Raw genomic sequence first — 22,359 nt, forward strand, 5'->3', positions numbered from 1 at the left:
AAGACTATCGTCGATAGTATGGTATTCGAATCATTTAATGCATACAGTTAGCCATACCAGGAAAGTTTACATATAATCGTATAATTTGATATACTTGACTTATCCGAAGAAATGAAAAGAAGTTTGTTATACAATCAACCATTTATGCATATTATACTTTCAACTCGAATGTATATTTATTTTAGTCCTGTTCTCTTCTGGTCTATATGGGCTCGAAATGGATGTTATATGTTAATAGACATCGTTAAATCGATATGTTATCCATAGATGAATACAAATGACTAACGTTCTTCGATGATATATACCCCGCCATATTTCTCAATATGAATATACAACATCGTAATTAAGCTTGTGATTGATATATCGTTCATTGAGAAACCAATTGTGAAAGCAATTCGTTACAATATAAATGGGGATTTGAACAAATCGTCACACATTTAATTTATTATTAAGGCTATAAATATTTCTGTAACTCACTATATATACGAACATAAAGTGACTCGGAACTTGCTTACTATATCAACGATATTTCTAATGAAAATGAACTAAAAAAGTGTAAGATATTTGGCTCAGAAAATTCTTGGAATGTAGCTATGCTAGAAGTTATGAAATTTTTGATTCTGTAAATCGTTTTTGATTTTTATAGAGAACCTACAAGTAGCAATGGGATCTGATACATTTTCCTAATTGACTCTACAAAATTCTAAAATCATTTTTCGAGAAGAGTTTCCTTTCCCCATTGCGATTCAACTATTTCTAATTTCTGTAGAGCTAACGCGGCTCCATGGCACCGCTGATATTCCTGTTATTTTGAGACGATGGCATCGAAGTAGGTGTCTGTAGTGTAACTGTCTTTATAAGGAAATCTTACAAGAAGATAGGTACCGTTGTTTCCACGCCCCGAGAACTGTTTTATAGCTACTGTGACGTTGCTATTTTACAGCTCCATCGGCCTCGCAAAAAGCACAGAAAAAATCCATTATCCATTGAAAAGAGCTTTTCACCGCTGCCATTTGCAAATCAAGAAGTGGTTTCTATCGACAGAGACGTCGCTTTGCTATCTGTTATCTCGCAAACATTGATCGAGCCAGATGCCAGAACATATCGAACTATCTATCGAATAAATGGCGTTCATGAAGCACTGTATCAAAAGAAAGAAATATACACGTTATTCAGATCGAATGCGATTTAAGAAATGTTGGAATATATTTTGAATTATTTTCGTATGAATTATTAGTAGGCTACGTATTTTTATACAGATTCATATTTTTGTCAAGGAGGATGAGTTCAGTCATCGCTTACAATTTCCAATCTATTTCTTAATATGTCGTTTTATTTTTTATTTTCTTTTTAATTTTGTTACAAAAATTCCCAATATACGGGAAAGTTTTATTATGCATGATAATCGTTAGGGAAATTTAATATTTATACAAAATTCTAGAGCATTAAATATCGACGCTACAAAGTTTACACATCTGTCGCCAATTAAACTAGCTTGGAATTTGATACGTGAATTACATGAATTATAGTCCAACCGATATTCGAAAGTAAGAAACGAGAATATTCCATGTTGTCTTATCATACACGCGTCACAAGTGCAACAGCGGCAATAATAATTTACGCTAATACGTTTAAATTGGTTTTCAGCTGCATTCTGTCAAGCGACAATCGCCCCTCGTGTCTCTCGATATTAAGACCTCACGAGTACGCGGTCGTCTGTACTTATGCAACTTCCTGGTACACGTGCATTACAGCAAAGCCCGTTTTGTGAATTGGATTATGCACCGAAGACATAACCATACACCTGACTCGTGCACAATTCTAAATCCGATGTACTTCAATCGAGATATATTAATCACCTAGGGTTAAACCTTGACAGTGTTGAGCTAATTTTTCTTGGTTAGTAATGGTTGCTATATTTAGTGCATCGGTGGTTACTAGTGACTTTATCGTTAAAAGGACCACCTTAAAATAAACTCATAAATAAATAAATAAATAAAATATACCAAGTGCATATATTGTAATTATATTTTATCATTATTCTTTGTACATTCGAGCTTATTATGGTTTCGTTTAGCTATGAACTGGAATAATGGCATTATTCGGAATTAACTAGGTACGTAATGTGCCAGATTATCTTTCATCTTTCATTAAGTTTCATATTATATGTGTCTCCGAAATATTTGCAACATCCTTCGCGCTACACGCGTTAACCTGCATCTTTAGCCCTTTAGATAGTCTGTTGTTACATTGGACAACTTTTATGAATTGTAAGGAAGGTTGTCGTTAGTGAGCAATATCGAAATTTTAATCAAGCTGGAAATCATTCATTGACGACTTCGTTCGTCGACATGTACGTATATGATCGCGTGTCTATGTATATTCTGTTCTTATTGGGATTTGTGTTGTATTAATAATAACATTATACGTCCCTTTGTTATTCTCTTGCGTTTGGAGGAGACGATTTCTGAAAATGCATCATTTAAGGATTAATAATTGTCTAAATGAGACTCGATTAAGAAGACAATTTTCAGAATGAAATCGACTAAAATATACGACTCGCGAATAAAGATGCTTCGAGGCATTAACTGGAAGAAAAGAGATGTTGAGGAGAGTGCTTCTATCTTCGAGAGTAGATGGGAATTGAGAAGGGTTGAACAGGTGGTTGAATAAACGTGGCAACGTTACAACCTCGTGTGTTTTTCGTCTCGGATTTAATTATACGCTACCCTCCTTTTCTATTTTTCCGAGCTCCACTTTCCGCTGTCGCCATTTATTTTTCACGAGAGTCGCGTTATTTCGTTTACGTTTCTACGGTTAAAAAATTATTTCCGCAATTTGGTCGATTTATAGAAACAATGAATATTAAATTGTCCCAGAAGTTTCTTTCGCTTTATAAGGAAATAATAGATGCACAATATTTTTTGTTTTATATTATTTTATTGAATTGTGTATGATCCATTTTCTTCTATTGGAACAAAATATTATGCATCCATTATTTCCTTATAGAACGAAAGAAACTTTTAGGACAACCTAATATGGATTTGGTTCAAGTGTACAAATTAATTTGTCGAGAAAAAATTTTTATTTTCGATCATGTCGACTCGATTCACGTAATTCTGTGAATCAATCACATCTTATCAAAAATAAGTGTCCTGACGCTCTTGAACGGCAGCGTATTAAGGTACTTGTCAAATGTTTGACTATCGGCGATTTAAATCTAAAATGACACGGTATATTTTTCGATTACGTTTCAAACGCAGCGATAAGGAAATTTTGGTTCACGTAGAACCGATTTATAGTTCTGTGATTAAATCACGTCTGTCCGAAAATAAGTATTCCGAAATTTTTCAATAACAGTGTACCTGTTATTTCAAAATGACGGTAGAATTTATGACTATCGATTTGAATTTAGCGTGACACGGAATATTTTTTCGATCGTACTCGAAAAGCAGCGAAGCGTTAGAAACGGTTGGCAGGATATACGAGGAGCAGAGGTCTTTGCCCCAGGACACGCGCCCCGCAGACGGTCGATGGCCAGACTAACAACCGAAGGAATACGTACGTATCCCGCACTCCAAGGGTGCATCTACCCTCCTATAGTATGCGTCGACACAATTGCGCTTTGTTTCCAGTACGTAAATCGCTTCTCTATTTTCTGCTCGGGGCAATAACCAGCTAATTAGCAGAAATGATCGACCGTCGACGAAATTTTCACCGAAAATCTGTTTAAAGCTTACGGATGTAATCGTAATCCATCCTTTCGTGGCAAATAACACGGTTGTAGTATCAGACGTTTGTGCAACCTGCAATCCGAAAATCGATGCCAGAAGTACCAAAAATACGCGCCAATATAGTTACGTTACAATCCGCGCAAGAGCAGCGTACGTCAGTTTGTAGATTCGATTTTCCCTGCACTGGATGTAATAAAATCCATTCCGAAACGATAGCTTCCAGGACAAATTAAGGATTAACGTTCAATCTCATGCCCAATTTCCTGTATCGCGTTTAGGCAACTCGGCGCTTCGCGCGCCGACGCGACGTTTCGTACGTGAAATCGCGTTTGCTTTTCAACGACGACGACGACGGCGACGGCATATGGAAAAGTCCAATTAACTATCGAGATAGATATTTTAGAAACAATAATAAATTTTCATAATAAAAATTGTATCTATTTTCGTAAGAAGTGAAGATCACGAAATTTCGCGAACGAGCGTTAATACTGTCGATCTTAATAAAGCGAGCACTTTGACTGGAACAGATAAGGTGATGGGGCGGAATTAAAGGGCGGACGCCCTTAATTAAGGCGATTTCTAATCAAATAGTTTCGGGAGACGGATCGATAAAGGCTACTGAGGTCAAGCAAGCATCAAACGTGCTTTTCTAACTCGCTTAGGTAACAAGGCATGCCAAAGTTCGTCGACGTCGTCGTTTCGTTACCAACATTCCTTCTCCTTCCGATTAAATATTATCTGGTATGCGATATAAGATCATGGACGACGAGACTTTTGTTTTATAAAACATTCTTTATAGCATATTATAGTAAACTTTTGTCGGTTTTATTATTTCCTTATAAATATTTCTTTTGTTCTTGGCCACGAATTAATTAGAACGTAAGATAAAAATATTGGCAAAGATGTGAATAGAAATGTGTTTACCTATGATCGGTATTTGTTAATAAAAACAATCATGTATATCTATTCTCGAACTAGCGTGCAATAGAAACGAGTAAAATCGCAACACTTTATCAAAAGAAGTCTTTTGTTTCTTCGATACGTTTTCTTAATCAAAGGGAACTGTAGCGTATAGTTCGATTTGTTCAATTACGTTCCTGTTCCGCGTAACGCGTCTCTCAAAGAAGGATATTAAATTTGTTCGAGGTGTTGATTCCCTTTTGTCAGCACTCTTTTTGCTTGCTTTTTACAATTGTTTCGCCTGCTACCGGTTGAAAAGCGTCGCCTTATCTGAAACGTAATTTATTTCGACGATAAAAGTCCTCAAGGCTATTGATCCTGACTTTTACACGTCGTGTCAGGCTTTTTGACGTAACGGTACGAGCCGTGAGTGCATCGCGCAGTTCACCTGCTTGTGAAACTGCTTGCGAACTAATGAAACACCATACAGTGTCATCGTAACGTCGTAAACATATTATGCTTCAACTCGCTTTCATTGTTATCATATGGTATAACAACTTTGACAAAATGCCATTCTCGATAAATATCGTACGTCGCGACACATAATAATTTATCAATGAAATTGTCAAGTGTATCGTACTTACGTACTTTGTTCTCCTTTTACGGAGATTCTACAGCAGCAATAATAAAAGCGTGTACGTTAATAGTTCGGTCTAAATAACTAAATATCCTAAATGGAGTTTTGGGCAAGTCGGAGAAATTTATTCTTAGATTGTTCCTGGTTCTTTGTTACCAGAGTCCGTATTGATCTATGCAGCTTCACGAATCTACCCTGCTTCTACATTCTCGTATTTTTATTGTGCAGTGTAGGTAGACTACAGCTATTTATAAGGCATTTGAAGATGTAAAATACACACAAATTATCGAACGTGAAGTTATAATATTTGATGACTCGAATAAACTTCTCTGCCTAGATTTCATTCTCTTAATTGTGTTAACACAATTATGAATTTCCATACAAATTCTACATTAATCTGTTTAAGTTCAATTTATCATACGAATGAGTTTGTACTTATTCACAATTGAATTTAATTGAAAGTAGCTGCAGTAGAAATAAAATTGTATCGTATAGTATAATGTTCATTTAGGAATTTGATGTCGAGTTTATAATTTCTTTCATTTGTCATGGAATGAATTAAATCAATCTTCATACGTGTAACCGCATATCTATTTTATTTCCGTTTCTATATTTCTTTATGCATTGTAATATTTTGTATTTGATTTCCATTTGTATTTTTCCTGTTTTATTTCACTTACATTTCTATGAATATTTTTTCATCAAATTTTATGCCAAAGTATTAAATATCGAAGCTTCGAACTTGTACATTTATCGAACAATAGCAACATTCCCGTCACCTTCACGATAATAATTGTCGTGTTCATACAAGTATTCTCCAGCTTTCATGTTCCAAGTTAATAAAGAAAAGCGTCGACGTATTATCTTGTGAAACAAAGTTCTCAAGTGCCGACAAGAAAATAAAAGTACATAGTAAATCCGTGACATAGCTATGAGAGATTTACTATCGCGGCTGTTTCACAAGACGTGTATGTGAATCACGCTTGATACGAATATACAAAGTCGACAACGATAAACTTTAACGATGTTACTCGGATAAGGATATCACATATTGATGTTTACATTGTTAGATATATGAAGAGGAAACAATCGTATTTTTAAATGATGGATCACTTCCCTCTAAGGTCTTAATTATTAGCAAAAGATATAATAACATTTATAAGTTATCAGTTTTAATTAAAAATATTATATGACGGTCACAGATAAAAGACATTAATAATTATTATCAAAAGACGCAATAACATTTATAAATTGTCATCATTAATTAAAAGTATTATAAGAAGAGATGAAAAATATTTGTGATATTCTGCTTTGCCTAAACAATTTCTAATTCACGAATTATTTTTAAAAGAACCTCAGAATAGAGAAACTAAGAAAAGCTAATATACATTATTTCTTTGAAAACTGGAATAATGAAATGAAATGGTCGAGAAAGTATCTTGAACAATATGAAAATTACTTTTATTAAATACACGACAGTTTGAAAGAACTACGCGTGGTAAAGGTTTTCTTTGAAAAATCGACATTTCATAGAAACCAACGCAATAAAGAATGCTACTGCTAACAAGATAACTTTGATTATTAAATAATTTCATGGAAGGTTGGAAGTTTCGTTTATGATACATTTTCCTATCGTATTTCTGTTTGTTAGTCTGTGTGCATACTGCTCTTACCTTTCCTACATTTTCAGCCGCATCTGTCGCGCAATTAATATTTTAACCAAGCACACAGGAAAAATATAGCCATTTTCTACACGGTCCGCGAATTGTGTACGCTCATTTGGCGATTAAAATTCATGACAGCCTCGACGTGTGTATACCGGGATGAAAAAGAGGATAGAATCGGTGATCTTTGACTTGCTTTTCCTTCTCACAAAGCTTTCTCATAAAATTTCTCAGATACACTTACTTTTAATTGCTTTCAAAATATCATTAGAAAAGCATTACGTCTGTGGCGACACCCGCCATGGAACTTTCCGTTGGCTTACGATACAAAACGCTATGCCGTCAAAACACAACATCGGCGTGCCCAATGTACCATCGATATCCCTACGCTTCTTCCGTCGAATTCTCGGAAGAACACATACGCGGCAACCGCCGTGGTACATCTAATAAACGCGTGCTAGTGGGGATATCGATGGGCAACTAAGGGAAGGATCTGTTTGTCCTCGAACGGAAGATCCATTCGACCCCGAGCTGCGAAGTGCGAAAGGTTATGCGAAGCAAACACAATTAGAGAAACGGGTATAATGACTCTTGATCGTTCAGTGTTAATCGTTATTAGTTATTAATCGTTGTTAATCGTTATTTGTTGTTAATTGTTAAGAGTATAATAAACATTATTGTTGAAGATCAAGAGCATTTCTTGTGGGTACCTTCATCGACGTCCACCTCACGTCTCAGTTGCAGATTTTCAATTATTTTGTCATACATAGATTTAGATATTCTTGTTTTAAACGATAGCTACTGCCTTTTTATGGTATTTCTTGGAATAGAATAGAATTAAGAGTGCTATCGAAAGGTTTCTCGATATAGCTGCTTGAAGTACCTGCTTACCTTAAAACGCTCGTTTTAAGCCGACAGACCAGTCTACGTGTATAAAAATATGTATAAACAGGAGATGATAAAACCGTTTTAAGAACCTCGATAAAAGTCTATCTCGTGCTTTAACAGATATTTGTATTCGATATGTATCTGCAGAACGATAAAATTGGAATCGACGAATCGTAGAAAATACAGGGATTAGAGTCACAAATACCTTTTACAACCTGAAATTCAACATGCTTTGTCTTCATATGCTCGTTTTTTTAAATTGATAAAGAGACTACGCGCATCGTGCAGTATAAAGTCTTATCCGCCACTAGATCAATGGATGTGCTCGCTTGAAAAATTTAATTTATCATCTCATTGTATCCTTGCCTACTAAGAGTATCGACGCTTGACATCGATGTAACACCTACTAGAAAGATTGTAAAGTATATCCAAGGTAGTAAAGTTGAGCAGACGCGATCGAAACCCTGGAACATTTTCTCTTCGAAATTCTTCTATCGTTACGACTCTCCATTTTACACGTGTAACTCCTGATCCCTGCGATCTTTCTTCCCCTTCTCTTTTATTTTCTCCCACTTGGTACGTCGTTTGCGTGTTCACTCCAGGAACAAGATTGTTCCATGCGTTTCCACTGATTCATCGCGAGACGAGAGGAAAGAAGCAACGAAGAAGCTAGCCAGCCACAGTGGCGACTTCTCAGACAACGCAGCGCAGCGCAGTCGAGAACTTGGCACGGGTTCTTTCTACGAAGGCGATTTACTCACCGAGATCAAGCGTGGATATGTTATTCGAGAGATAGTGGAGGCTCGAACGGCGATTTAAAGTGTCCTTGGTCGTTATCGCGGCGAGAAACGAGAACGAAAGCTTTAAACCTGTCTTCGCTGAGGCTGCAGTTCCTTCTCGACGAATTTTTCTCTTTGAAACACATCGGCCATCTTTTCCATCCTATTCCGTACCTTCTCTTCCTACCTGCATAAAAGCAGCGAGAAAAATGTGCGAGGCTGGATTTATTCGGACGATCGAGATTAATGGAGGATAATCCTGCGGAGATGGTTATTACATTCGGTCGTAACCGCAGCACGGAGAAGCGAAATCGAATTTTTAGTACGAACGACAAGCGTTTTACGTGGCTGCTGTACGCGCGTGGACGGCAAAACAAATAGTCTTGGCAGTTTTTAATGGGTTCTTGCCGCGGGTGGTAATCCCTGCCCTGTATTCGGCCCACGAACTCGTTCACAGCTTTCCCATCGCGACCAACGTTAATCAACGTTAATTAATTTTACATACTTAAACGTCAGTCCGTCCTTCTGTCGAAAAGAGACATCGGGACGAAGCTCTGTGTACACAGGGGAACGCTATTTTTCAATTGCTCCCTGAACGTTAATCAGAACTTTCCGGAGCACGGTACATTTCCATCTGACCTCTCTATCATAATTAAGCTTCGCTCGACATTTCTACACGTCCTTTGACGAACACAGTCTTAACTTCCCTAAAACACGATGCATTTGCGCGATTACAGAAACCGGAGTAGACTATATCGTTCTTTCAAAAAGTTGAATTCGATCGATGGAAGAAGTTACCGTGAACACGACCGACTGACGAAACTTTAGAAAGAAAGTATCAAAATTGGAACCTGCATACGAGTATCAGCTATCTTGCACCAGATACTTTTATTGGAGTAACGACCGCCCATTTTTCGACATACATTACATCCGTTCGTTGTTTATTTGTTTATTCCTTGATTATAATCGAATGATAGTGAAACAGCTATTGAAACGTTCCTTTCGTTCATCGCTGTACATCGTTTAGAAATACGTATCAGGATATTTACAGCGAGCGTAAAAGTACACAGCAGCCGGTTCGAAGAAAAGCTTTGTGCAATGTTCACGTTTGTTTAGTTGTTGTTTGTTTAAAACATTCTAACGAACGATAAACGTTGATCTTTTCTTTTGACGATCCAGATTAATTATCACGTTCCGTACGAGCCCAGCAGGTGTTTACGAGCCTACAGCGTAATTCCAGTTTCGTAGATCGCAGTTTCTGCGTATGTATATGTATGTACTTATACTTCCTACGTAGTCATTTCGAGGGAAACATGAGTCATAGTCCAGTGGTAGAAGCGGCTCATCGGTTGCAAAGTTGTCGCAGAATAGGCTGGTGCGCATGTCAATCGGCATAATGAGATATCGAGATTTCCGTCATACGATACTATCGTGTATACATTATAAAACATTGCCTTTCAGAATGGAGATATTCCTGCGTTATCGGCTATCGTACGACAGCCTTTACGCCGATCGTTCGTTGTACACTATGAACAAAAATGTACGCTTCTTTTTACGAATCATGAATCATTTAGTACCGGAAAAAGGTAATAATCGTATAAACGGACGATGCTAAATAAAGTAACATAAACATTGTTAGAATATTCTAATAAATGAACCACTACGATTGATCAAACTGATTATATCAATTCTCTGTATCTTTTGTATCAAAGTACACTATCGTTATTTGATTTATCAAATATCAACCAATCGATCAAATTGGTCGCTACCGTGTGACTCAAACATGTGACGCGAGTAAGTGTTCTAATACGCATGGTCAATAACATATTTCTGTTTATTCTGCCACTTTGTTTCAATTCTGTATGAGATACAAACAATATATAGGAGATATGAGCACGATGTTGGTATTTTGAGTGACGTGAGCGCGCGTCGATTTGCACAATTTCTTTGGCTCTTTTTTCACCCGTCCGAATATCCTTCTGAGTAGGTACGTCACGATCCTAAATTATCGCGTTCTCGTGTTCGCTCCTTATGTGTCACGATCATCGGAATTCTATGGTTGTTCTTCCGAAAGATGAGTAATCGCTACGGATACTGTTCCCGTGGGAGGAATAGCAAATTTCGCGTTAGAAAGCTCGCGTCCTTGCGAATAGCTACCATTTACATCGGTTTAGCCTAAACGAGAGCAAAAGATGACTTTTCACGCGGATACTTCCAAGATATTCGGCTTACGTGCTTTCCTATACTTTACACTGAACACAGTTGAGACGTTTGAAGAGCGAATCGTGCGAATTAGCTGAAAAGTCGATTTAACGTTCGACTTTCTATAGAATCCACAGCTTAAGTGGAATACGATTTTACTGGTAAGAGAGTGGAAGTGAATAATTCGTAAGTTACTACAAGCCACTGGAAAAGAATGGGCGGCGAACAAAATGCACTTAAAATGGAAAAGAGGTTAGGAGAACGATGGAAGCGCGCGGAGAAAAATTAATGCTTCGTGTTGCTCCATAAATCTTACAACAGCGATCCGTTCGTAAGCGTTCGCTTTGTAAACTCGTTATGCATTCTTCCGTCGACTGTTACAAAAGGCGGGTTGCATCTCGGAGCAATCGATATGTTTACTGGGTTGCTTCAGTTCGATCCGCTGCTTTTCATTTTCAATGGATTACCATCGAAACATTAAAAGCTCGGCTCGTGATATTTAAGCGATCTGCCTTGTGCAATGCTTCTTTCCCATCATTAATTTTCTTTCTTCTTTGTTTTTGTTTCAGGTAAGAAGAAACGATAATTAAGAAGAAGTTTAATCTCGCTACGATCACGTTTCGCACGAGTAAGCGATTCTACAATCGATCTCTTTTTATATTATCGGCGCAGCCTTGCTTTTTTCTTTTTTTCTTTTCTTTTCTTTTTTTTTTTGCTAGCTTTCCGAAGCATCCTTTCATTAGCAGCTTTTAGAAAGTCGCGGTAACGGAGATGTAGGTTGCACAGGGCTTTAAAGCGCCAGATTTATTTTGTTTCTCATCGGTTTCTGGATGAGAAGTTTCAGCCCTTGGTTGGCTGGCACAGAAACCACGAGACGAGAATAAAACTAACGAGACCGTAGTGTCGAAGGGGAAACTCTGGCGTTGTAGTGCGGGGCAGACACACCCTTGATACATATAGCACGCTCTATAAAGCTTGTAACCCTTATTACACGCGAATAATCTGATCTCTTACTCAGAGACAGCCGCGAGAAGATCCCGTAAAATACGATGACACATATTTTCCAAGAACCCGATCGAATTGCAGCTCTTCGCGCGACCTATTACAGCGTGTAGGTCTGCTTTTAACCAAGTCGTTTAAGATTCTCGCACGAGTTTGCGACATTGAAGATTCGAGCGAAGTGCGGCCGAAGTGGACGCGTAACAATATTTTTCTTTTAATCAAAGAAATCTGGCGGAGTTCCAATCGAATTTCGACGCAGTCGTGGCACGTTTCCCTCGTAACTAGCGACCCGCGATTGCCGAGAAGAATAGTGCAAGCAATAAAACATGCCTCGTATTTATATGAGCGATAAACTATATGTGTATATATCGCGCAATACTGTTTAAAAATATTCAGAGTTTCCTTTTTTTAAAAGATCTGTCTTCGATAAAATAATTCATATAAAATCTAATATCATCTGAAACGGTAGAAGTATATCAACGTGATCTGCTAACTCTATAACGAGGAGTGTCAATACCGTTTCTACTTACTAATTCATTAATTTATACGCTTTAAACGAATCGAAACGCTGCTACTAAGAATTCACCGATATCTCCGAATAGAATAGTTTTGAATGGTAGTACACGTGGAAATTCTTTCGCCTGTTTTTTTCAATTGTTCTCAGCGGTATAACCAAACTTTGTCATTTCTCCCGGTACTGTGCGCTCTGTGTTGGGATTTATTGCTTTTCTTAAAAGTGCTTAAGTGGCCGAAATTACACGATACGGTAGATTCGTCGCTGTACGCCGACATGATCGATCTTCCGCTCGTTCCTCGTTGAAGTTCCTTGCCTCCTCCAGGCACCGCAGCATCCTTCAACTCGCCCGAGAAACCGGTTTGCTCCTTCGTGCACCAATCTCGTCTCGATCGAAGCCTGAACCGCCGCCATCCTCACGAAATCCTTCCAACAGAACTTATTTTTCACGGTGAGCGCGTCCGCGAACTGGCCCGTCAGCCCCAGAATTTGTATTTCCACGGTCGAAGATGCATCGGCGAGCTGTGTGAGCTTAAGGGAGAAATGAATATTCATGTTTTCGAGATACACGTTTGCATTGTGCCGCGGAATTTACGGAAGCAGCGATCGGGTCGTTAATCCTCCAGCTTTAAAGATAACTCGAGGATAAATATCTATTCTTTTTGGAATCGTTCGATCGGATGATTTGTAGCTTCAATTTATGCGATCTCGCGTGCATCTTGTTAGAGTTCTGTCTTATTCTAGTTTGATGGAATCATTGTAACTGGTGGCGCGAGATTCAGAATTGTTTATAGAGACAGTCTCTCGTTCGTGTAATCTATGTGACGATTCGATCTAAGTTTATACTATCCTATTGGCATTCTAATTAATATAAGTTAATTAAAAAAAGCTTCTCGTTCTATTAATTTTTTTTAACCAGAGAAGACAAGTTCATTCGCCTCTGTGATTCAAGTTTCTCGAATATAACAACAGAATTACGTTGAAATTATTCGTGAATCTTCCATTTTATAATTCGCATCAATTCCATTAAAAATCACGTTTGCTCTCTTGATCGCGGTTTCGTTTTATTTTAATTTGATAGAATCGTGGTAATCGATAGCGCGAATTTCAGAATCGTTTATAGGGTCAATTTTCTTTTTCTGCCGTCGGTGTGACAAGTCAATTTCGATCAGGCGTCGTGGTCGGTGTAGGTTAACGAATTGCACCCTCCGTTCTATTGATCAACTTTTTATCGCGAACCCTCCTCCTTCTGAAAGCTTCTCGTTTTCTTAAAGAAATAAGGTAACACCGTCAGCCGAATTCATTTCGCTCTCCTCGCTTTCTATCTTGACAGATTCGAATTTATCTTCCACCGTTGTTCGCGACGCGATAAAAAAAAGTTCGCTTAAACACCGGGATGGTTTTTATTCCACCTGCGAGATTGTCGCGAGCCATTTTCACACTGTCAACCAAACTTACTGGAAAGTTTCGATTGCACAAGTTAACGTTCCAGAATTGTCTGCTCTCACAGGCGACTGAGTATCTTTTCGTTGTCCGGCAATGAGATTACGAGGGCGGAGAAGCTTTTAATTTTAGTTTGGAGGCGCGAGATATCGCAGTCTTTTCGCCCGGTAAGTCGTCAAATATTACCGGACGTTCATAAAGATTTAGAAACGAGAAATTCAGCGGCGACAGTGCTACAAAGTTCATTCGCGAGCCGAGTATTTGAAATTTAAATCATCCCTCGTAAAAGTTGGATACTTTTGCGCGAATATTTACATATACAGCGTTGATCGTGCCAGGAACATTCTATTTTCTTAACTCACGTGTACTATGTTTTAATTATTTCGAAATTTATATCATTACGGAATGCAAAAGTCCTGGATTATTCTAAGTTGGTGACTTTACGATAGGAACTAGTTGTTTATCTTCTATGATTTCTTCTGATTCATAAATTTTAAAGAAAGAATGATTTTAGTTCAATCTTGAGAAGCGTCCATACCTATTTATATACTCGTCATATAATACAAACTTCTTTCTCTGCTCAATGAAAGAAAATCATAGAAATATCAGCCGATCCGTGAAGCATGAATCAGTTTCGATTTTTTTTCTTCATTTCATTTAATAAAAGTAAAATTAAAGTGTACGATGGATGCAATATTCCGGTTGATTTTGTACGTTTATCCGCGTCTTATCAATCGACCGACGATAAACGAAGAGGGGTGGGTTTCGATATCTACACAGAGTCAGCTTAAGCTCCCCCGGTTCGATTTATTCGTCCAAGGACCCGACAGATTTCGTAGGTGCCGAATCCTAATTTATTTTTTCCATGTCGGTGCCACGACCTTCTGATCTTGGTACATTGCCCTCGTCTTCTAGTTCTCCACTCCTGTTTCCCTGCTCCATTCGAAGTTCATTCTCGCGTATAAAAACAGGGAGGGAAAAAACTTCTTCGCTTTCGAAACTTCTAATCTTTTATTCCATGCAATATTCATTTTCCTTTGTTTCGTTTAGATTCATAATTCAGATACGTTATTCAGTCGTTAAGCTTTCGTATAGCAAATGGTTATTAAATACTTGATTATAATTCAGCTTCTCGACGTTTTCATTTTCATTGAAAGTTGCGAGAGAAACCGATTGAATCTTCTTAGTTTGGCTATACGTAGGCGCACGACTAATTCACACGTTTAAAATATCTTCATAATTTCATAGAAGGAGCTCGTCTTTTTCAAATTCAATAACAAAATCAAACAACTCGGAAATATAAAAATGTTGTAATTTTTTGCGAACGAAAAATAGACTAATAATATTCGTAAAAAGAGATACTGGACCATTTATTCAAAATTTGTTTTTACAAACCAAAGATGACTCCAGAATATGGTACAGAGAATTATATTATTTATTTCCTGTACATCACACCACGTGTACGTACCATATAAAGTATAATATTAGTATATCAGTGGGTATCTATCGACGGAAGCAAGAAATATCTTTGGTTTATACTGCACGTCTTCCCCTAATTCACTTCTTGAAACTCCATCTCCTCAAATGGTTAAGTTTCCAATGATAGTTGGAAGGAAGACCGAGCTAAACGCTCGAAACAATCCCGAGGTCCTGGAATCAGTAACAATCGCGAAATCCCGATTTATCTCTGTCCCGCCACCGCCGCGACCTTCGTAATGGAGTGCATCGGCCTCCCTCGCTTCATGAACCCCTGGAAAACTTGTCCGTCTTACGGTAACAGGAGAGAACCTTACTTCCACTCCGTAATTTCCATCTCCTGTCTCCTATGAAAAAAAGTAGCAAGGGGTGGCAAAGTGTTTCTCTGCTTCTTAATTACTATTAAGCGCTTAACGTTCGCTGTTGCGTGTTCTTCCCGCGGCAAGAATGGTCGGGTTACGGAGAAACGAATAAAAGAAAATCGGTGGGTCCAGAGCCAGGAACAAGCCCAAATTCCAATTTATCTTCTTTGTGCCTGGTGACCTTCAGATCAGGGTACATCGGCCCCTGACGCCCCCTGACTCCTCACTTCGTGCTCGTCATATTCCTAAACTCCCTTCCACCGTTTTCCAACTAAGGACAACTCGTAGGGAAAGAGGGAGAGAGTGAGAGAGAAAGCGCGAGAGTCAGACAGGGGGTGAGTTTTTGCCAGGCGAAGTAATTCCACCAGCAGACACCCCCTCCAGTTTGTCGGGCGCGTGGCGATACACGCAGCCCCTCTCCGCGTGGTTTTCAATCCCTGGTGGAGGGGGTTGTTCGTGCAATACCAGGGGGTTGCGACGATACTGCGGGGAGCGAGGGAGAACCACTGGCTGGCTGGCTAGCTGGATGGTTCGCCGGCTGGTTGGCTGGCTGGCTGGTAAGGGTTGGTTGGTTGCGTCGTGGCGTCGCCGTTGTCGTTCCTATGTGAATTCGTTGCTCGTAAGGGAGCCTTCAGTCGACGCGCGACTGCTCCGCAAGAAACGTATACGCGCACCCCGTCATTCAGTACGCAACACCCCCGCCGTGAAGTGCTCCGATCGCCTTTTTGTCGGGGGGTGTACGCAGCAGTGCGTGAGCAGCGGATGGATTCGTCCTAAAAGGTAATTCCGATTTGTAGGTTTATTTTTATTTGTCGTTTTAGTTTCCCTTTCGTTTTGTATAATTTGAGGTTCTTTGGTATAAACGAAGATGCGGCGATCTTCGAGATAAGTGGATGGATAGAACAGATTTTGTACAAGTAAAGATCGATTGTGAAACGTATAAAGGAAACGTGTTAGACGACATTTAGGAAATGTCTGCGTCACAATGGAAGAAGGTATACGTTTTCTTATTCCGGGCTCACCCTCGTTCTATCATGCGATGATTCTCGCTAGCCTGCCAGCTAAATCTGGAAAGCACATAAAGATAGCAGTAACATTATGGATGTACTGAGTCACCGTGCGCTGTTTCATAGCGACAAATTCAACATATTTACCTGGTATTTTTTTATCCTCAGGCATAACGCGGAACATTACGTGATATCGATCGCAGACGGGAACGCTTCTCGTACCTCGCATCATTTGCTTTAATTACGATCGATAATCCAGCCGCGCGAACTTTCGTCCACTGCGGACTATTTATAGATTCGTGGATCGCGAAACTTCCTGGAAAAGAAGTAGCAGTTTCTACGAAATTCTACGATTTATCGATTTCTCGTGCCACCCTCGAGTACTTTTCGCGCGAAGGAAAATAAATTGTTCCACGTATTTGTACCTGGTTGGTACCCGACGTAAGCGCAAACAAAACGCAACAGCCGTTAATCGGTGAACACGCTATGTTCGCGAATAAAAATCATCGTCTGGCGTACGAGTTCGTTAAGAAACGGTGATATCGAGTTTATTTATAGATTCATAACGAGTCATTGCGAGAGAAGTAGGTAGCACTACCCAGAGCGAGGATCAACGGGCCGGCACGAAACCCACCGGTGAACCGTTTCGTGTCCCGTAAGAGACGAGGAACAAGGCGGCCAGCTACCTGACGACGATACCAATTTCCAACTTGTTGACGAGCGTCGCGTGACGCGCCGGTTTTTCTCGCAGCCACAGTGATATTCGTCCCGGTGCACGAGTCAGACAGTTCGTTCGACCGAGCTGCAATCTGGTTGCATCGAAGCGCCATTGTGGATCAAAGAACCGGTCACGAGACAGACGCCTCTTGCTACTGAGAAAAATAAGGATCCCGATGACACCTGTTTGTTTCTTCAGCGGTTTCCCTTTTTAGAGATGTTATGCTTTTACTCGTACGACTAGTTAGTACGACGTCGAACGTACAGAGTCACGTTGAATTCTCCTTTAATCGTGGCTATCGAGTCTGTGTTCTTCCTATTTTATCGAAGTTTTAACGAGGGCGAGATTCGATTAGATTCGTAACGTTCGAGCTATACCGATTCGATAAGACGTAAGTTTATTCGCACGACTATTTTATACACCACGAGTAGTTCGGCGTTCTTCCAATTTTATTCGAACTCTGACGAGAACGAGGGCTAGTCGTCATCGTTCGAGCGATATCTAATTTAAATCGTAAACTGCGACTCCCGTACTATCGAAGATCAATTTTATTGAAAGTTTGACGAGAACAAAATTTCACCCAATTCCTAATGTTCGAGTGATATCTTTTTGATAAAACGCAAGTCTGCTCTTGTATATGCAGACGATTTTCTTCAAATTCTGTTGAAGCTTCAACAAGGACGAGATTCGATCAGATTCATAAGATTGGATGAAACGACGTTCAATAAAATATAAGAATTTGTATGTGACGTTGCATCGAGCTTAGGAAGTTCCGATAAAGTGGCTTACGACGATCCGTTTTTCATCTCGCCGCCTTCTATGGGGGCTCTTCCCACCGGCCAAGATTTACGGTGTCTCTCTATACTCTATGGGGAAGAAGTTTGGATAATACTCGTAAAACGCTGGCGTACACGACGATTCTCCTAGGGGTTGGAAGAAACATATAGCCGCGCGGAAACAAAAGAAAAATCGCCGGAAGATAAGAAATGGTTGGAGACTGAAAATTGTTTGCCTCTCTTTGGACCTTTCAGCGTAACTGCAGCTTCCGGGGAATTAGCGTGTGTCTCGTTTTGCAAAAATTCTGCGTCTGGAAAGGCAACGAGAGCCTCTCGAGAGCGGCGTACCGTTTTATCCTCGTCTCTTGGGGGTGAGAGAGATATTTCAGTCTGTCCCGGTGGTTTTCAAGGAGCGTCGCGAAGAAATTCGAGTTGAACGTTGCAGGATTTATAGAGGAAATATGGAAGTCAGTTCGTTAACGAACGAAACACAATGTGCTCGCGAGTTTGTGCGTCGCGTTTAGAATATTTACACGCGTTTAATACGCTATGAGTTATTTTACCGGATCGTCAAGCGTCTGACAATAAAACCGTCGCCCGACGAGGTACCGTGACCGATTATAATTTAACGAAAGGTCATCTAATGTCAATATACTTATTTACTAAGAGTATAACGACTAAATCTGTTCTGAAAGACAGAAACGAGAAACTGTTCGTTTATGTCGACCGAATATCCTTCTATGTACGTGTTACTTGTCTCTAAATATGAAAAAAATTTCTGTTGAGCAAATATAGTCACTAAAAAATATTTGCATATGTTTCTTAAGTGTGAAATGTTATAACAAAGACAATTTTGGTATTAAATTTTGTATCCTTTGAAGTAAACAGAGATCTGTTTGTAACAGTTTCGTGAACTGTGTGTGTGTGTGTGTGTAAACGTTTACACAGCGAAGTTTCGTTCATTTCAAGGAAATTTTAGTTAGCCCCGGTTAAATGAACACCCAATGCTTGAATCCACTTATTTGAATAATATAAACTTCTATTACGTAAACGAAAAATCACAGATAATAGAGAGAATTAATGAAATCCTATTATATGAAGTCCAATTATGTAAATTATTTCTTCGTCTGCGAATTCATATAAACGAGATTTAATTTCCATTAATACGCAAGATTCGATAGGTGTACGTAGATTTTTCTGGCCAACTGTACATCGACTTTTTATTCTTCTTAATATCGTTAAATTAATTCCTATCTACTCATAGTGGATATATGTTTCTCATAATCACTATGTTAATGCAATTTATAGAAGATGAGTGGTTGCAACACGAGCATAGATATATCTAGATAGATGTTTAAATTACCTTCAAATAATTTATTAATTCTTTTTCCTTCCTTCGTTTAGTTCCTCATTTATAAAATTCAAACAGATATACGCAGGTATCCGTGAGATATTCCGTTCTAAGCTCAATTATCAACGAAGGAAATTGATCGAAGTGGTACTAAATTATCCGTAGACGTAGACGTAGAGCAGCACGTTCGCGAAGCAATTTTCTCCTGTGATTCATAATGTCGTTCGTATCGGCCGATTCATGTAGAGCGTGTGGGTGTTATCTGATTTTTCTGTAAGACGTGTGCCCGTAAGACCACCCCGGATCGGTATTTTTCGTGCGTGGAACTTTCTTGGCCATTAGTAACACGCGATCCACTAACCTCGTGACTGTAGCAATCGAGCTGCAATTGCCTAGAAATCGACTCCGCTGCTGGTTCTTCAAAATTTCTGTCCTACGTCGCTCCGTTTCGTATCCTTCCGCGCCGTTACAACGCAAGTCCAAGTAATATTTCAAGAAAAATATACAACCTTACGTCTGAAGCTTTAACCCTTTACGGTTTTCTGTACACGACGCTGAACTTGATATTTTATTTCGGTCCTGCTGCCTTTAAGAAGAACAAGAGAATAGCCATCGCGAGTTATCGTTCGATAAATCGGCAAAGGGTGGAACGGGCAATTTAAATCGCTAGAAATTAACACATAGTAAGTAGTTTTTGAGGAATTATCGATTTTCTATGGAAAGAAAGCAGTTTTTATAGAGTTATCGGCTAGGAAGGAAAATATTTACAGCCTCGGACTGCTACGTTCGTAAATGTTGCTGCCGCTCACAAAGCAACGTCTGGTGCGATGCACTGTGATCGATCGCGGACGTATATGCACGCTCGTATTTTTAGATTCTGGACTGACAGGTGAGAGATGCTGCAGACGAGTCTCTTTCCCCGATATTCCGAATTCCGTGAATGCGTCAGATGCCTGACAGCCAGCAGGTTACCGAAACAACCTGACCCGATACATTAGGTATTTCTGGAGACTATCGGAGCGTCCGATTTTCCCATCAATTCTCGTTGGATTATCGGGGATATAGTTAACGCGAGAAACATTTCAACTGTAAAAACTGTCGATCAAAGTTTATTCAGATTTTTATCAACCTATTGCCACTGGTTCGCGCAACGTTCGACATTAATTCGGAATTCACTTTGAAAAATTAGTTGCCAATCAGTATGAAGCAAGCTACTGAGTGTTTAAAAATGAAGCCTTCGCTCGTAGATTGTTTACAGAAACGAGATGGGCAAGATGATGCACTGTTTGCACGCTGAGATCAAAGCCTCTCTAAAAATATTGCTCGCCTATTTGGTCTTGTGACTTTACGTACGTTTCGCATAACGCGAAGACCTGACGAGCTATCTTAAAAATAACCGACTGCTTTTGCATTTTTTCCGGGTCTGCAGATGTTCTTTCGATCTTGCAGTATCTCTCGTCGTCGATACGAACGAAGATGCAGCGTGGGAAGAAACTTGCAAATTGGATATCAAGCATAATGGTCCTTCGTAACACACGAATTAGGTAAAGTAATTGCGATAAAGCGGCAATATTAGTAAAATGTGATGAAGCTCGCATAACGCGTTAAATAAGTTTGCAATTTCTTTTCCCTTTTTTCGGAAACGCGATACCTATCATACGATTATATATGGTTATAAATAGCGTTTATTCACGCATTTATGAGCACTAAATATGCAAAAATATACAGAACGCAGGCAAGAATAGACAAAATATCCAAAGTAAAGAACTCGTTATAATTTGTAAAGAACGAAGCAAATCTTTATTTAATTGTAATCTTAAAAACGTTAATTTGCAGAAGCATCCGCGCTAATGATTAAACGCCTACTAATAACTGTAATGTATAAAACATGTACAGATTTATCTTTCATATCTGAATTGGTATAACCAGCACGATATTAAACTGTGATTCGTGTAACACGGTTTTCTATATCGTGGAACGTACCTCGCGTTGTATCGATCATTATAACACCATGGTAGACTCGAAACGATTTTTGCACAAGTTATCGTATGTAACGGAATTTTTAATTCGAAAAAAGCCTCAAGCAACTGCGCCAATTACCTGCCCTATCGACTACGCGACATCTTCCCAGGTTTCTTCTAGTTGCAACTATTTCCGTGGTCAGTGTCCACCTCCATTAGGAGAGGGAAATAATCTATCATTTGGTGAACTTCCGGTCGCCACTACTTTCTTCTGCTGCTCTTTATCGCGATGAAATTGCGTCTTAGAAAAATTTCCACATTCAGGAAGCAATCTTGCCGTAATTTTACGGATGACTCTAGAGGGAATTTCTGGTTGCAAAGAAGGAAGAATCTTACAATCAGTGATAAGAAAGCGTATGAATATTAAAGAGAGAAATTTGAAGAATAAGAAAGAGAACTTGTCGTGTTTCTCTCTCGTATTTTTACTATAACTTTCTGGAAGCTTTAAATGATCTATATTTATATAACATATTTTACTTGATCGTAGGACCCATAGAATACACTGGCAAAATTTTCCCGTTAAACCCAAGCATATTCCATATTGTGGTTGCTATATCATCTGACAGAATTCCACTTCCTCGCTCGAGAGTTTTAATTTCCTTGGTTTTTGAGGTACGATCGCCGTTCGAGGACGATTTAAATGCGGCTTGGCGAACAAATCGTTTGATAACAGGAACGCGTCCGTCGTCGCGGAAAATGTTTTCAACACTCGGTACGCGGATGCGACCGCATTGTAGAACGTGTCCGGCTGTGCGGGCCGCCGATAGGATTCATGAAAACTAGCCTATAGAAATCCTCCGCAGACTTGCACTGTTCGCGTTGATACGAGCGCGCAGAGGAAACGTATTGTTTGCGGGAGACAGATTCATTTAGACTTGTCGCTCG

At 39.3% G+C, this 22,359-nt stretch overlaps 1 protein-coding gene across 3 annotated transcripts in view; it reads left to right on the top strand.

Annotated features, from left to right (window-relative positions):
• LOC122574199 (serine/threonine-protein kinase 25) overlaps positions 1–22,359 on the top strand; it is a 115,272-nt gene that overhangs the window by 13,879 nt on the left and 79,034 nt on the right. Inside the window, exon 1 of one of the 3 annotated variants that reach the window (XM_043741482.1) lies at positions 16,249–16,381. The exons of the other annotated variants lie outside the window; for them this stretch is intronic. The gene's annotated coding sequence lies outside the window, so the exon portion shown is untranslated. Of the gene's footprint in view, positions 1–16,248; positions 16,382–22,359 lie in introns of those variants that run through there. 3 annotated transcript variants of the gene reach the window in all.

The sequence above is a fragment of the Bombus pyrosoma genome, linkage group LG13 (assembly GCF_014825855.1).
Source record: "Bombus pyrosoma isolate SC7728 linkage group LG13, ASM1482585v1, whole genome shotgun sequence".
NCBI lineage: Eukaryota > Metazoa > Arthropoda > Insecta > Hymenoptera > Apidae > Bombus > Bombus pyrosoma.